The sequence below is a fragment of the Macaca fascicularis genome, chromosome 6 (genome assembly GCF_037993035.2).
Source record: "Macaca fascicularis isolate 582-1 chromosome 6, T2T-MFA8v1.1".
NCBI lineage: Eukaryota > Metazoa > Chordata > Mammalia > Primates > Cercopithecidae > Macaca > Macaca fascicularis.
Window position 1 is genome coordinate 112610569 of NC_088380.1, and position 19144 is coordinate 112629712.

Sequence of the window (19144 nt, forward strand, 5' to 3'; positions counted from 1 at the left end):
AAAATCCTGCTTATCTCCAGTCCACATGAGCACAAATTCAATATTGTTCGTTTTTAAATCAATGATATTTAATTATTTTATATTCTGAAACATATACTTACATGATTTATTGAGGTACATTTCACATAAAATTTGCCATTTAAAAATAACGTATAATTCAGTGCCTTTTAGTACATTCACAATGTGGTACAACCACCAAGTCTTTCTAATTCCAGAATATTTTTATCATCCTAAATAGACTCCTTACCCATTCACTAGTCCCTCTGCATTTCCTTCACCTTCCAACCTCTGGCACCATTAATCTGTTTTCTGTCTCCATGTATTGTCTATTTTGGACATTTTATATAAGTGGAATAATACAATATGTGACCTTTTGTGTCTAGCTTCTTTTACTTAATGTTTCGTAGCCCATCCCTGCTGTAGCATGTATCAGTGCTTCATCCTTTTTTTTTAATGGTTGAACAACATTCCATTGTATGGATATATCACATATTGTTTATCCATCATAAGCAGATGGGTATTTGTATTGTTTTCTATCTTTTGGCTATTTTAAACACTATTGATATGAACATACATGCATAAGTTGTTGTTCAAACCACATTTTCAATTGTCTTGGATTTAAACCTAAGAGTGTAATTGCTGGGTCATAAGGTAACTCTGTATTTAACTATGTGAACAACAGCCAAACTGTTTTCCACATCAAAGAATGACTGATCTATTCTTTATTTCCAGCAGCAATGTGTGAAGTTTAGTAATTCCCCACACCCTTGTCAACATTTGTTATTATTATTATTATTTTTTTAAGAGAGTTTCACTCTTGTTGCCCAGGCTGGAATGCAATGGCGCAATCTCAGCTCACCTCAACCTCAGCCTCCTGGGTTCAAGCAATTCTCCTGCCTCTGCCTCCTGAGTAGCTGGAATTACAGGCATGTGCTAGCAGGCCTGGCTAATTTTGTATTTTCAGTAGAGATGATGTTTCTCCGTGTTGGTCAGGCTGGTCTCCAACTCCCCACCTCAGATGATCTACTCGCCTCAGCCTCTCAAAGTGCTGGGATTACAGATGTAAGCCACAGCACCCGGCCAACATTTGTTATTTTCCGGTTTTTGTTTAATTATAGCCATCTTATTAGTTGTAAATTAGTATTTCATTGTGATTTTAATTTACATTTCTCAATGATATTATGTTGAGCATAATTTCTTGAGCTTATTAGACATTTTTATATTTTATCTGGATAAATGCCTATTTAAGGACTCTGACGAGCTTTACATTTGGCTGTTTTTTTTTTCTTTTTCTTATTCTGTTTAAAGTGTCCTTTGTGTATTCTGGATATTAGACTCAACAGATACACAAATGTAAATACTGCATTCTATTCTATGAGTTGATCATTCACTTTCTTGATAGCGTACTTGGATGTACACATTTTTTTTTTTAGTTTGAGGATGTACATTTTATTGTATTTTTGCTTTTTGTTGGCTTGTGCTTTTGATGTCATTTCTGAAATTCACTAAAAACACCGAGGTCATGAAAATTTACAGTTGCATATCAGGTATGTATCTTTTGCACGTGTAACCACATTTTTTTCCCCCAAATCCTTTGAATGATCTTGAAACCTTTGTCAAAAATCAAATACTCAAATATGTCTGCGTTCATTTCTGGAAACTCAAATTTATTCTATTGGTTCATATATCTGTTATTTGCCAAGTGTCATATTAATTGAGATAAAGTAGATTTGTAGTAAGTTAAAATTGGGAGAGGTGAGTCCCCTAACTTTACTCACTCTTTCTTTCTTTCCTTCCTTCCTTCCTTCCTTCCTTTCTTCCTTCTTTCTTTCTTTTTTTCTTTCTTTCTTTCTCCCTTACTTCCTTCTTTCCTTCTTTCCTTTTGTCCTCCTTTTCTTTTCCTTTTTTCTTTCTTTTCTTTCTTTCTTTCTCTCTCTCTCTCTCTTTCTTTCTTTCTTTCTTTCTTTCTTTCTTTCTTTCTTTCCTTCTTTCTTTCTTTCTTTCTTTTTCTTTTTTTTTTCTTTTATTTTGAGACAGGATCTCACTCTGTCTCTCAGGCTGGAGTGCAGTAGCACAATCTCAGTTCACTGCTGATCCTGGGCTCAAGGAATTCTCCTGCCTCAGCCTCTTGAGTAGCTGAAACTAGAAGCATGCACCACCACTCCTGGCTAATTTTTGTATTTTTTGTAGAGGCAAGGTTTTGCTGTGTTGCCTGGGCTTGTCTCAAACTCCTGAGCTCAAGAATTCCACCCACATTTCCCCCCAAATTTCTGGGAGTACAGGTATGAGCAACCTACCAATCTTCCTTCTCTTTTTCAAGTTTGTTTTAGCTATTTAGGATCTCTTGCCATACCATATAAATTTTAAGATCCATTTGCCCTTTTTTTTTCAAAAACAGCAGTTGAAACTTTGATAAGAATTGCATTAAACTGTCTATTTGGGGACTATTGCCTTCTTAGTAATATTAAGTGTGTGAATACATTAACATGTAACATTTTCATTAATTGGTGTAATCTTTAATTTCTTTCAACATTTTGTACTTTTCAGCATATAAGCCCTATGCTTCCTTGGATAGATTGATTTCTAAGCAGTTAACTATTTAATTTAAATAGAACTGTTTTATTTTAATAATTTTAAATTTTTAAATTTTTATTGCTGATATGTAGAGATACAACTGATTCTGGTAGTATGCTCTTATATTACAACTGTACTCAATTTACTTAGTTGTTGTAACATAATTTTGTGTTTTTTATGCTTATTTGTGGGGTTTTTTTTGCCTTTTATGTTTGTTTTTCTTTGGTGTATTGAATTCATAGGTATTCATGCATGTAAAATTACATCATCTATGAATAGAAGTAATTTTATTCTCCTTTCCATCTTGAGTAACTTCCATTTCTTTTTCTTGCCTAAGTGTTCTGGCTAAAACTTCTAGATTGATGTGAAATAGAAGTGGCAAGAACATGTATTTTTGTTTTGTTCTTGATCTTAGGGGGAAAACTTTCAGTAGTTCACTATTAAGTATAATGTTATCTCTGGGGTTTTCAGGGACGTCTTTTATCAGCTTCATAATATTTCCTTGTATTCATGGTGTTTGGAGTGTTTTATCATGAAAATATTGTGGATATTTTTCAAACACTTTTTTGACCAATTGTGGTGTTTTCTTTTTCCTCATTGTGTTAGTATGGTTTGATGAACTGATTGATTTTTGCATGTTACGCAAATGTTATATCCCTGGGATAAAGAAAGCCTCCTTTGTCATTGAGCATAATCCTTTTAATAGGTTACTAATATTTGTTTGCCAGTATTTTGTTGAGGATTTTTACATCTGTATTCACAAGGTATTTGTCTTCAGCTTTCTTTTCTTGTAATGTTTTGTAGATTTTCAAATTTTTATTATTTTAAAAATTATTATTATTATTATTATTTATTATTATTATTATTTTAGATGGAGTCTTGGTCAGCTGCCCGGGCTGGAGTGCAGTGGCACGGTCTTGGCTCACCGCAACCTCTGCCTCCCAGGTTCAAGTGATTTTCCTGCCTCGGCCTCCTGAGTAGCTGGGATTATAGGCACCCGACACCATGCCTGGCTAATTTTTGTATATTTAGTTGAGACGGGTTTTCACCATGTTGGCAAAGCTAGTCTCAAATTCCTGACCTCAGGTGAACTGCCCACCTCAGCCTCCCAAATTGCTGGGATTACAGGTGTGAGCCGCTGTACCCAGCCTAAAATTGATTATCTTTTTAAAGACATAGTCTCCCTATGTTGCTCAGGCTGAAGCATAGTGGATAGTAAGAGGCACAATCATAGCAGACTGCGGGCTTGAACTCCTAGGCTCAAATGACCCTTCCACTTCAGCCTCCTAATAGCTGTAACTAGAAGCATACACCACTACACCCACATTGTATGATTTTGACATCAGGGTAATACTGACCTCACATAATGAGTTAGAATGTGTTCGGTCCTGTATTAGTCCATTTTCGTGCTGCTATGAAAAAATACCCAAGACTGGGTAATTATAAAGAAAAGAAGTTTAATTGACTCACAGTTCCACATGGCTAGGGAGGCCTCAGGAAACTTACAATCATGGCAAAAGGCACCTTCTCACAGGGAGGTAAGAGAGAGAATGAATGCCCAGGGAAAGGCCAGATGCTTATGAAACCATCAGATTTCATGAGAACGAACTCACTGTCACAAGAACAGCATGGGAGGAAACTGCCACCATGATTCAATTACCTCCCACTGGTTCCCTCCCATATGGGATTATGGGAACTACAATTACAGATGAGATTTGGGTGGGGACACCCATATCACCTTCTTTTGTTTTTTGAAAGAATTTGAGAGGAATTGAAATTAATTATTTCTTAAATGTTTAATAGATTAACCAGTAAAATCATATGGTCTTGGGCTTTTTTAATTGGAAATTTTGATTTTTGATCATCTCTTTATGGGTCAATTCAGATTATCTGTTTATTCTTGAGTCAGTTTTTGTAGTTTGTGTATTTATAGAAAGTTCTTCATTTCACCTAGGTTCTTCTATTTTTTCTCATAAAATTATTCACAGTATTCTCTAATAATCTTTTTTTTTCTTTCGTAAGGTCAGTAGTAATGTCCCAATTACCTTTCTTATTTTTAGTAATTTGGATTTTCTCTCCCCTACTTCCTGCCTTGATCAGTCTGTCTAACGGCTTATCAAATTTGTTGAAATATTCAAATAATTAACTTTTGGTTTTGTTGATTATCTCAATTACTTTTCTAGTCTATATTCCATTTATCACTACTGTAATATTTCTTATTTACTTCCATCTGCTTGCTGTAAGTTTGTTTTTCTTTCTCTACTTACTTAAGGGGGAAAATTAGGTTATTGATTTGAAATATTTCTTTATTTTTAATGTAGATGTTCGTAGCTGAAAGTTCCTCTCTGAGCACTCTGTTAGCGTCCTATAAAATATAAGTTGTGTATTCATTTTCATTCATTTCAAAGTATTTTCTAATTTCCAATGTGATTTTTTCTTTGGCCTGCTGATTGTTGTAAGGTGTTAATTTCCATATATAAGATTTCCAGATTTCCTTCCGTTATTAATTTCTGTTTTCATTTATTATAGTCTGAAAAGATATTTTGTATGATTTTAATATTATAAAATGTATTGATAATTGTTTCTGGCCAAACATATGGCCTACCCTGGACAGTGCTACATATACAGTTGATGAGAATGTATATTCTGCAGTTGTTAAATGAAGGGTTCTATATATGTCTGCTAAGTCTAGGTGTAGATGTTTCATAGCATGTTCAAGTCTTCTATTTCTTTGTTTATCTTTTGACTTTCATTCTATCCACTATTGAAAGTGAATGCTAAAGCCTCTACTATTGTTGAACTGCCTATTTCTCGCCTCAATTTTGTCCCTTTTTGCTTCATATATTCTGGAGCTGTGTTATTAAGTGCATATGTGTTTTATAATTATTACGTTTTCTTGATAAATTGACCCTTGTTATCATTACATAATGCCCTTCTTTGTATCTTGTAACAATTTTTGTCTTAAAGCCTATTTTATATAATATTAATATAGCTACTTCATTTCTCCTTTGGTTACTGTTTGCATAGAATATCTTTGTTCCCCCTGTTCTTTAACTTTCAACCTATGTGTGTCTTTGGTTCTAAAGTAATTCTCTTGTAAACAACATAGAGCTTGATCATGTTTTTGCCCCGCTGATTATGACAATCTCTGTCTTTTAATCCAGATTTTAATACAATTATACTGAATCTAATTACTTGTAAGAAAGGAGTTGTTTATGCCATTTTGCCATTTGTGTTCAATATGTTGTATCTCTGTGTCCTGCAATTGTTTCACTGCAGGCTCCTTTTAGTGTTAAATAGATAGTCTCTATGTACCATTTTAATTCCCTTCTTGTTTCTCTTTTTACACATATTTTTACTTATTTTCTTAGGATTTACCTTGCAAATTGCAAGTAGAAAAGTAGAATCTTAATTTATAAATGTCAAGCTTGGCCGGGTGCGGTGGCTCACGCCTGTAATCCCAGCGCTTTGGGAGGCCAAGGCGGGCGGATCACGAGGTCAGGAGATCGAGACCATCCTGGCTAACACAGTGAAACCCCATCTCTACTAAAAATACCAAAAAATTAGCTGGGCATGGTGGTGGGTGCCTGTAGTCTCAGCTACTTGGGAGGCTGAGTCAGGAGAATGGCGTGAACCCAGGAGGTGGAGCTTGCAGTGAGCCAAGATTGCACCACTGCACTCCAGCCTGGGCGACAGAGCGAGACTCCATCTCAAAAAAAAAAAAAAAAAGTCAGGCTTGAATTACCAACTTAGTTGTGATATTATTTATCTCCTATTATCTATACCCCCCTTCATGTTGTTATTGCCAAAATTGCATCTTTTAAAATGATATGTTCATCAATATAGTTTTATAATTTTTTGAGTAGTTGTCTTTCAAGTAATATAGAAAAAGAGGAGGTACAACCTAAAATAGCATAGAACTTGATGTTTACATTCATCTATGTGGTTAACCTTTATAAGTGCTCTGTACTTTTCACACGAATTTGAATTATTCCCTAGAGTTACTTAATTTACGCCAGAGAGACTTTCCTGTTGTGCAGGTCTGCTAGCAACAAACTCCTAGTTATTCCTAATTTTAGTAATTTGGATTTTCTCTCCCCTACTTCCTGCCTTGAGTCTATCTAAAGGTTTATCAATTTTGTTTTCTTAGCATATGTTGATATGCTTGATGATGATACACAGATCCCTTAAGTTTCATTCATTTATTTATTTTTTCTTTCTTTATTCTCAGCCTGGGTAATCTCAATAAACCTCTCCTTAAGAAAATTGACTATTTCTACTGCTTGCTCAAATCAGTGTCTACACTTCTGTAGTTTATTTCTTTTTTTTTCATTTTTCATCCTTTTCAACTTAAGAGTTTCTATCTAATTCTAAATACATTGCCCTCATGTGTTCTTTTAGTTCTTTGTACAAGATTTTCTTTAGTATTTTGAGCATATTTTAAATCATTGACTTAATGTTTTTGTCTGAGTCCAATGTCTGGACTTCTTCAGAAATAGTTTTTATTGATTTCTTTTTTTTTTTTTTTTTCTGTTATTGGGTCATACTTTTTTATTTCTTTGGATAACTTATTAGATTTTTTTGTTAAAAACTGAACATTTTGAATTATATAATGTGATAATTATAGAAATCAGAATCTCCCCTCTCATGAAGATTTGCTGTATTTTTCTGTTATAGTTGTTTTTGTTTAAAAAATTAGCTCAGCAAATTAAACAGAGTCTATATTTGTTGTTATGTGTGGAGTCTGAAGTCTCTGTTCCATTAACTGAGTGGTCAGATAGTGACTCAACAGAAGTTTCCTTAAACACCTGGAACCAAGAAACAATTCACAGTCTTTGAAGATGGATGGCATATGTATTGGACTACACCTTCAATACTTAGGAGTTTATAACTCTGTTTTGGTTTTTGGTCTGCATTTCCTGCTGGCCCAGAGCCTGAAGGTCAATAAGAGGTTTTTTGTTTGTTTGTTTTTTCAGATTCTTTCTGAGTGTGCACAAAGCTCCAAGATGTACATGGCTTATAGATTGCCAAGATTATTTTAGAGTATTTAAAAATCCGTATTCACCAAAGCATCTCACTCCCCAGACCTTCTCCAAGATTCCAGTTTGTCTATTATTTGTCCTAACTTTAATCCCTGTTCCAGGCAGAAGCAGGTTAATGAATTTGGCTTTAGATGTTTTCAACACATGACCCCTGGGGTAGCCTCCTTGGCCCTTGAAGGGTTGTTGCATGTCAGGCAAAATAGAGGGAAGCCACTTGAGTGGGTCCTTCGGAAATCCATCAGAGAGGTTAAAATAAAAATTATTTGAGAACAAGATTCATTCTGCTTGTAACAGTGCTAAGAAACTATACTAGGAATCTATGTTATTGTTTTAAAGGCCTACAGCAAGCTGAGGCATGAATGGGATGTGGGTAAAATGCCACGAGGCTCTCTTACCTAAATTATTCCGTTTTATTTTTCTTAAAATTTCATCTGATTGCTATGAAATTTTAGTGAATTTTCAGAGTTCCTATAAAGGTGATACTGACAGTTTTGCCAGTATATTATTGGCCTTTTTGGAGTGGTAGGCTGTTATCCCTGTGATCACTTTGTTTATATTTCACACTGCAGTTATTTAAGTCCCTGATAGGTTTTCCTTCATACAATCCTCAAGGAGTAAGATAGAGAGAGATCAACTAGCTTGCTCTAGGTCACACATAAAGTAAGTGGTTGTGTGTGCCTGGATTCAAACTGATGTAGTGTGACTACAATTTACTAGAGAATTTTAAAAAACGACTACATCTTCAGACACTTAGAATGAGCATGACAATGCACTAAGGAATAAGAAGCATTTTGACAGATTAGAATGTTTTACTGGTGGTGGTGAATCTGAAGCTGAATTTTAGGTAAGTAAAGGGTATGATAGGCAAGAAACTAATGGAAAGCTTTAAAACCATACAATAAAAATATAGTTTCAATATATGATGGGAATACTCGGCCAGATAAAAGTAAACTATTAAATCCAAAATCTAACATTTGAATTAGGATTAAATGTCTAATACCTTTTGGAAAATTTACCTTCCCTACCTCTAGTTTTATAAAGTTGCATGAAAAGGTTACGCAATTTAAAAAGTATTATCAGGGAAAATCAACATGGATGAATCCATTGGAAAACAATTTTTTGGTGCAGATGAATAGCATATGAATTGTGAAGATTTTTTGAAAGAACCAGAACTTCACTTTTATCTTTCTTTTTTCTCTTTTTGAGTTTGCAGTGTGGTGAATAAAAGCGATAGCAGGGTGTTTGTCTACCCCTAGCTTTTAATTTTTTTTTTTAATAATTCAAGTCCCATTTATTTAATTCTAACAATACAAAGAGAGCTTACCATTAATTTGCATCTCAGTCTTTAAAATATCTGTGAAGTGAAAAACAGCTCTATGATAATAACATTTTACAGGCTGAGCTAAGTACATTTTAGAGTTAGTATATAAAAAATTTCTGAGTTCACTTCATTTCCTGATAAAGTACGCTGAGTAATATATTAACATAATGGATTTGTAAAGTGTTTAACATTGTTTATTTAATATATATCTCATTACACACAAAATTTGACTGATTTTTATGACATTACAATTAGAAGTTGACAGTTATATATTTGGAAACATGATATTTTAAATATGTATAATGTGTATTAAATACACATGTAACCTATTTGATATATTTTTCACAATTTCTTGTCAGAAGTTGTTGATTCTTTAATGTTTTATTTCAGATAGAAGCAAGAAATCTTGCTTGACTAGTATTGTTAATAAATGTCCTTTGAGAACAACTATTGAGGCTTAAAACGCCACTGTTATTTTTAGATATGATTACAGAATAAAAATGAAAGAAGAGATTAAAATATTTTATTCAAGTTTTCTTCAAAATAAATATTGTATTCTCTGAATAGCTTGTAGGTATTATTTTGCATTGATATGAAGGTATTTAAGTTGTAAAAATGCTTTTCTCAAGACATTTAAAAAACTGGCTTCAAAATCGTGTGTGTGTGTGTGTGTGTGTGTGTGTATGTGTGTGTGTTGCATAAGAGCATTTACTATGCTGAGAATACAGATAATTTATGGAAAGCTTAGGTCTGTTAATACAGACTAGATTAAGAAAAATAGAGCTGTGATCAGTTTGGACTTCAAATTCCAAAATCTGAAATTTTCTGTAATATGTGGATGCTTATAAAAAGCAAAGGTTTATGCTGTAGTAAATGTTCAATTTCATCATAAATATTTAAAAGCATCTTGCTCTGTCTCATTTTTTTGTGGGGTTAGCTTTATATTCAAAACAAGTACAAGATATTATCTCTGACAAAATTAATTTAGTTATGATCATATGACTGTGAATTATTTTCCCATTCCAAATCATATTCAGTTATTTAACTTCATAACCTATGAGTACAATTAGTTTTATTTTCCAAAACTCTTTGTATCATAAAGGAGATGTGGATTATAGGTCTGTTAATAGATTTATAATATGCTATCCTAGTCATATGTTTTACAAGGCAACCTTGATAAAGATGACCTTTCTCACAAAAAGAGAAATATTGTGAATCATTAAAAATTTATGAACAGACCTTGCTTACTTTTAATTGTTATTTTCCTTAAATTACCAGAATATTAAATTAGCTTTAGTTTCCCTAGTTTAATTTCTAAATATAGATTAATTTCTGTTCTTGAATATTTGCAAAAGCATCAAACCTATATGATCACAACTTAAGTCTAGTTACAGTAAATATTCTGCAATCATTTAACATGGCTTTCCATCAAAACCATGGCATGCTAAAAGGAGTATTTATAAAGCTATAAATTTCACGTGTTAAGAGAAAGCACTTAAACACAGAAAAAGTTCAAAAATACCAGGAACATACAAAAAAAAGTTACGATAGCCATATATATATTCATATGCACATGTAAATTTCAAAAATTTTGAAATGTCATGAAGTCTAGAATTTTTTTATTGAATTAATTAACATTGTTTACAGTTTAAGATAAAAAAGTAACACTCAAGCATAAGAATTTTGGAAAAACTAATGAAAACTTAACATGCTTCTGAGATGTTTGCTTTTTTTGTTTTAAATATTTTAATCATGTTCGTTGCTAATGTGGCTTGTCCCTGGATTTAAAGCTCTTATATAAAGGAAAAATAATGAAATGTACTTCACATATTTTGCTTTTGTTACTATTATTCCAAATATTACATTGCTTTCTTGTAATCAATGTTTCATGTTATTTTACAAACCATTTTTGAAAAGAAGATATTCTTTCCTTTTATCTATAGTGATTACACATATATCTTGAAACTACTCATTTGATTAGACAAAAATCAACTATCGCCACCATATTATTGTATTAATACAGTCTAATATTGTTCTCAATTTTTATTGGACCTATCAATCTTTTGTTAAAATTTAGTCAATTCCTTGCATGAGGGATCTACTAGATTGCTCCTCAAGCAATCCACAGGATTAATCTGCAGGAGTGATCTTCAATATTGATCAAGCTCACCTAAGAGAAAGAAAACAGTCTGAATGACTAGCCCAAAGTATCCTCAAATGCTAAGTGTATCTCAAGACTTTGATCACATCTGATCTAATAAGTCCTTTATGTAATTTAGAAACTGCAGTCACCACATTTGGTTTTTTTGATTGTTTGTTTGTTTGTTTGTTTTTGACTAGGGGAAGTTACAGATTAGATAATATTACCTTAATTTTGCAAATATTGATAGAATATTTACTATGTAAAATGTATTATGAATTGACCAAAAAGAGCCTACCAAAATATGAGAGATAATTTATTGTATAGGTTTTTTTTCCCTTTTCTATACATAAGATCCTTTACAAATGACTGTCACCAGCCATTAATATCAAACACCTGGTGGGGTTCAGTGGCTCACGCCTATAATCCCAGCAATTTAGTAGGCTGAGACAGGTGGATTCCTTGAGCCCAGGAGTTTAAGACCAGCCTGGTTAACATGGCAAAACCTCATCTCTATAAAAAACACAAAATTTTGCCAGGCATGGTGGCCTGCACCTGTGATCTGAGCTACAGAAGGGGAGGTGGGAGGATCACTTGAGTCCAGGAGGCGAAGATTGCAGTGAGTCAAAATCTCACCACTGCACCACATCCTGGGAGACAGAATGAGACTGTGTCTCAAACAACAAACAAATCAAACACCGTATTCTTTCTGTTGTTATTCGAATTGCTGTTTTTAGGGGTTCATTTCCAGAGGCAATTTTTAGCATAAGCTGACCCAAATTGCATTCAAAAAATTTACCTCAGCAGGCTAAGATAATTACTAAATTTCTCATCTGAAATGAAAACCAAAACTATGTCTCAAATGAAACCAGAGCTTTAGGAAAGACTGCAAATATTTTGAAATGTTAAATTGAAACTTCTCGTGCCATCACAACTTAACTGAAAAGTATTCTCATCAAATTTATGTATCACATATTGTTAACAGTTTTGAGTTTTGCTTCAAATAGGTCACCGGAAGAGATAGAAGAATTGTAAACTTGATATTTTAAATTTAACAGTGTATTCTCTTATGCATGAAACTACAGTAAATAAAATAGACGAATTTGTGATATGCATCAATGGTGAGAAGTATAATGATAGTTTTAAATGTCAAATGTAAATTATTGAAAAGAAACATCTTGCAGAGAAATTCACTGAGTGTTCGTTATTCGTTGAAGCAATGTAAAATATACAAATCTGATGGTAAATAGCAAAAGACTATGCAATATTGCTGAAGATTTTGAGATGATTATATAATCTTGTTATTAAATGTTCTTTTTCTCTTACCATTTTATAGCTGTCAGTTTTCTAAGCAAACTTTTTAACAATGAAATATTTGTGTTTCAGGCTTCAATGGCAGTTAATATTCTTGTTGAAAATGAATATGGCAACTTTGCTAAATTCTAAGAAGAAAGGTCTTCTCTTTTACAGTCTATAAGATATTTTCAAGAAAGAAAATAAAGCTAAATTACTTCCACTCTGAAAATGTTTTTCATATTTGTAGCATACCTGGATATTTATATTGAGAGGATTGAGAATACATAATCACCTAGCATGTCTTATGAGAAACAGAGTCTCATTTCTATTAGATAAAGCCACCTGTTTTTTTTTCTTTTCTAGGGGAAAATATTTGCTTTTTAGGGTCATGATGAGAAGAGGAAGATGAGCCTTCCATTCTTTTTTTATTTTTTTTTTGACAGAGTTTTGCTCTGTTGCCAGACTGGAGTGCAGTGGCGTGATCTCAGCTCATTACAACCTCCGCCTCCCAGGTTCAAGCAATTCTCCTGCCTCAGCCTCCCGAATAGCTGGAATAGCTGGTACTACAGGTGCATGCCACCATGCCCAGCTAACTTTTTTTGTTTTTTTGTTGTTTACTTTTTTTTTAGATGGACTCTCGCACTGTCACCCAGGCTGGAGTGCAATGACCCAATCTCAGCTCACTGCAACCTGCGCCTCCTAGGTTCATGTGATTCTTCTGCCGCAGCCTCCCAAGTAGCTAGGATTACAGGTGAACACCACCACACAAGGCTAATTTTTTTGTATTTTAATAGAGATGGGGTTTCACTATGTTGGCTAGACTGGTCTCGAACCCCTGACCTCATGATCTGCCCGCCTCAGCCTCCCAAAGTGCTGGGATTACAGGTGTGAGCCACTGCTCCTGGCCACTTTTTTGTATTTTTAGTAGAGACGGCATCTCACCATGTTGGCCAGGATAATCTCGATCTCCTGACCTCGTGATCCACCCATCTCGGCTTCCCAAAGTGCTGGAATTACAGGCATGAGCCACCGCGCCCAGTCATTTTTTGGTATTTTTAGTAGAGACGGGGTTTCACCGTATTGGCCTGGATAGTCTGAATCTCCTGACCTTGCAATCCACCCGCTTCGGCCTCCCAAAGTGATGGAATTACAGGCATGAGCCACCACATCCGGCCGAGCCTTCTATTCTTTCTGCATCCAACACAAGAACAACATTAATTTCAAATAAGTTTCTAATGTAATTTTTCTTGGCTTGCCTCTTGTATCACAGCCTACAGAAGCAGGAAATTACTTTGGTCTTATTGTTAATAAACACTGTTATTATTGTTATGTTAACCTATTATTTACTAACATTACCACCTCAAGCAAATTAATACAAGCTCACCATAGACAGATATGTGATGGGTTCTATAATTCACTGTGAATGAATACCTTCACAATATTTATGATTTACATAAACATTTGTTAGGGAGATTAGCTACATAATTATTATGTGTCAACTGAAAATTTATTATTTATATGAAAATTTATTAGGAGGATTGGCTATATACTAACCCTTTTGAGACCCGCCTGGGTGACATAACAAGATCCTGTCTTTACATTTTTTTTTTTTTTTTATTAGCCAGCATGGTGGTACACACCTATAGTCCTAACTATTGAGGAGGCTGAAGTGGGAGGATCCCTTGAGCCTAGGAGTTCAAGGTTACATTGAGCAATGATCATGCCACTCTACTCCAATCAGAGCAACAAAGTGAGACCTTTTCTCTAATCATAATTTTTAAAAATCCTTTATTAACTATTGATTGAGTGATAATAGTTTTGATACTATTCTTATTGAATTACACAGTGGCTTACAAACATGGATTGTGTTCTCATACCAGATGTATGATCCCTGGACTGCAATTTAATAATTTTTATTATCAATTTCCTCATCTATAATATAGAAATAAGTATATTACCTGCTCATGAGACTTAAATAGATCAATAAATGTAAATTATTTGTTTTTTTGCATTTGAATGAGAAAAAATATTTCATTAATTAATTAATGAGAAAAATTATGCCTAATGATTTCTCTAGAAATCATCTGAGGTGATAAAGAGATATGGTGAAATCTTATTGCAATATAAATATGCGCCTCTGTTTATATGTTTGTGTGTTTTTATGTTTTAACATAAACTATGCCTGGAAAATCAGGATATTCATTTTATTCTCAAAATCTAAAACTTTTCTTAGGAGTAATAAAATACAAATTATTTTAAATATCTTATTGCTTGGGAAAATATAATTTTCTCATTTTTAAATAAAGAAATTTAAGGCTAGGCGCGGTGGCTCATGCCTGTAATCCCAGCACTTTGGGAGGCCAAGGCGGGCAGATCATGAGGTCAAGAGATCGAGGCCATCCTGGCCCACATGGTGAAACCCTGTCTCTACCAAAAACACAAAAATTAGTTGGGCATGGTGGTACACGCCTGTAGTCCCAGCTACTTGGGAGGCTGAAACAGGAGAATCACTTGCACCCGGGAGGTGGAGGTTGCAGTGAGCTGAGATTGCGCCACTGCACTCCAGCCTGGTGACAGAGCGAGACTCTGTCTCAAAAATAAATAAATAAATAAATAAAAATAAATAAATTAATTAAATTAAATTAAATAAATTTAAGGCAATATTTATATTCAACCATGATGTTAAGTAGAAATAATGTTCAGGACATTCAAAACAATGTATAATAATGTCAAACTGATTTTGCTGCTGAGCATCTCCTGCCTAAAATCTTCCTCTGCTGGTTACTTGTATTCTTAATTCTTCAGGTTGTTTTAGGGTTGTCTTCCTAGGATAAGTGGCTTTTAGAGTTAGTGACAGATTGCTGCAGATGGAGAGGCAAATTACTGCCACAGTATTGTTATCTCTTAATTGGCCAGTAATAGGGGCTATATCATCATGTTCCTAGACACATGGCTTCTTCTGTGACCAGAATAAAGTTAGCAGTTGCAGTAGTGTCCTTACATAGAAAATATTCAATTAACATTTTCCATTCAATATCAGTCTTAAATTTTCTTTTCTGTCTGAACACTTTTGTTTCAGCCTGTCTTGGCAATATTGTGGAGGGGGGTTGGTGCAGAAAGAATGAACAAATAAGCCTCCATTCCTGGTAAGATTGAGACAGGCACTTCAAGGCACCCATGCTGCATGGTAATATTTCCCTTTCCACCCTGCACAATGGCTCAGGTTTCTTTCTGGATTCACTAAGCAAATAAAATTACTATTGGTTTCCTGATGCAGTTGTGAGGCTAAACTTGTGGAAATGATAATCTTACTAAGGCTTAGTCTTTTCTTCTGCCTTTAGGCAGAGTCTTTTATCAATTTCTGAGACTTTATTCCTCAGGCCCATAAAAAGGAGATTTTTTATTAAATTAGTTAAAAGGTTCTTCACTGAGAGCTCTAGGAATACGGTTTTAAATTGCACATTCATGAAATTTTAATCTATTTTTCCAAAGCAGGACTCCAGTGATGAAATACTCATAAAACCTGCCATGTCCCCACACAGGAGTACCTGTTCCAAATTTGATTTGTCAAACATTCACTAACCAATTAATACAACTAATAACATTTAAATTGACAATTACAACCTAGCAATGATTTTTTTATATCTACAATATACTTTATCGGAGAGGGGCAACAATTGATCCACACATAGATGAAGCTCGAAGCTGGTTCTTCTCTGGAAGATTCAACTAGAATATCCAAAATGAAAATCCAAGTTGCCTTAAGTCTCTAGCAACAACTTGTAAGATAATATTGAAAGGCAAATTCGGCTCATTCTGGAAGATGGAAAGCTATTTTTCATGTATGTTAGGGATTTCTTTAGAAATGATGACACAATTTTAGTGAAATAAAGAGCAAAATTGATTTGTTTTATACCTATGATGACTAAGCACCCATAAGAATTAATTATTTATATTTTATTCTCTATTTCTATTGATTTGTTAGAATAATCTAAATGATATGTGTTACTTTGAAAGAAATAGTATTATATATCATTCTGAAAAAAAAATTCATTCCAAAAATATACTTATGGCCATCTCTTCTATATTTTATCATCATGCAACATCCAAATTAAATTTAATGAACTTTTGATTGCTAGTAAATATAGTAAAGTGATATGTTAATTATTGAGAAAGAGAAAAGTAATCTCTGACAACCAGGAACTATTCTAGTAATATCAGCTAGGCTGTGGTGTTAATATGAATTGGCCTGCCACCACACACAGCTAGGCCTAAATGTTCCCCTCTTAAACATAAAATGTCAAAGAACACCAATATCAGACAAGGTCACTCTGACCCTGATGGATGAAAACAAGAACAGACCACTACACCGTCATATCTGAACAGACAAAAAAGGAGCATTCTCAAGTTAGAAAATAACAAATATACCCCTCTCTGTCTAATGCAAGTGAATGCTTTTTTATAAAAATAAGTTATACCTTTACCCTCAGTGTAGTCTTTCCTTACAATAGACAAGAATTATAAAATACGCAATCATAGATTTACTTCAATTCTTGATAATGTACAATTTGGAAGAGCAAAGCTCCATTTCTCCTTCACTTCAACAAATAATAAACCAAATTTGTTAAACTTATAGGTGTGTTCTAGCTGGTCTTTGACTGGAAGTCATTAACCTGATATTACTGGAACGTTGTATTTTTAACAGGATACCTATGTGACATGAAACTATGAAAAGTTAACTTCAGTAAGACAGTTTTCTGGGGAAGACAGTGGTATTTGACAATGAATGATATGATTAACTCAATCTGCTTTTTGACTTGTGGTTTAAATTAGATGTATGTTTCCTGGGCCAGGTTGGTTTTTGATCTCAAGCGAACTTTCCAACTGCCATAGTCTAAAGAGAACTTTCCCACATGTAGCTTTTACTCTACTAAGGAAAACAAATCTACACAGCACGATAGCTCTAGACACATCGTGGTCACTATGTGAAAATTTAGAAGAACAGAGATAGTAAGAGCAGAATGAATGTGTAAGTCCCTGATTCAAGATTGACTCTAATACAAATTTTGGCTCTCTTTACTGCCATTATTCTCTTAGTCAAAAAAACTATGAAAAACTTAAAAATTGTGAGATAAGATAAAGTTCAAATACCGTTTTTAAATTAAAAGATATACATTACAAAGTTCACAGAGACCAAATTAATACAATTGAGAATTGACTTCATAGAAGATTGAAAAATCAATCTGATGATTTATAACTAGTGAGGAAGTAACATGAGATAACCAAAGGATTGAACAAAAATAGCCAGTTTTAGTTATTTCACTTAAATGATTAATTCCCATTTTGCAGTCTTGTACAGAAATAAAATATGGAAACATGAATAATTTTTGTGATTTTTTTGAAATTTATGGAAGTAAATGTTTTACTGCTTAAACTTTTTAAAATTTTATTTCCCAAATCACAATATTGGCATTTAGTAATGCACAAAATATCCCAAAAAAAATGTTTGGGCAAGTAATAAGTAGCCCAAAGTAGTTCTTTTACAAGACAGTATAAAAATTCTCAACAAGTTAGGCAAGTTTTAAGAATTTACTTTTCTTCAAATAACATGGAATTGCTACTAGGAAAAATTAAACCCACTGAAAACTAGGTTGAATTTACGTGTATTTTAAAAATCTGTTTTTGTGGTTGGTTTACATTGCATTTCACGTACAAACAAATGTAATGGATTAGCATTAGTAAAATTGAGTGGGTGGCAAATGATAAGGATTATTTTGTCTCTGGGACTAAAGGAAAGTCAACTTTTTTGTCATTTTTTCTCTCACTTTTCATATTTAATATGATGTTTACAGAAAATAAAAGTAACACCCCTAATACACGACAGTTGTCTGTCACAACTGAATCATTCCGTGTGTATAAAATCAAAAAGAGCTGATAACCTTTAAAGGTGGATTCACTCACTGGACTGTATTTATTTATTTATTAAGTTTTGGAGTTTTTTTAAAAGTGGCAGGAACATTTATTGTGCTGCAGGTACTTTGTTAACATTCTTTTCTATAAATAATACTATCAGCAATTTTCAGTCTCTTAACAGGACAGTCTACCCAAGACTAAATGTTGTTTCAGAGGAAGTGGGAATTCTGCAACTCTTGTCAATGAGCAGCAGCCACTAAAAGAGAAAACTCTGAAAATGAAATATGAGAAGCTTCAAATAGATCTGCTGAATAAACTGTATTATTGATTTCTAAAGCTTTTTTATTTTCATTTTGGTCAGTTTATACGGTATTCTGGAACTCTGTTTTTGCTAATGCTATAAAAATTCACTTCAAGAGCATGATAGAAAGTCGGTAATACTTTAAGACTTTTATCACATTAGTAACTTTCTTATGATATTAGAAATTCAATAAAGGACAGAAAAGTCACTGATCCTATAGCTAAATTGCTAATATAATGCAGCACTTACCACTGTGACATGAAATATGCATTTTACTCTGATGCTTTAAAGCTTTCAATTTTTCTTTTCTAGTCCTTTGAGGGATCTCTTTTTTGGTGTATTTTTTAAACAATAAATATACAATAATGTGTAAAAGTTCACAAATAGTAAAATAGCAGGACATTGATTCTTTTAAAGAAAAGAGCAAGGTCATCTAATAACTAATCGTGCTTCTGGGCTTATATATCAGAGAACTCATGTAGCCCTAGAATACTTAAAAAGACCAAAAAAATAAACTAGCAAAACTTGGTAAACTAAAGTTTTAATAAGATCATAGT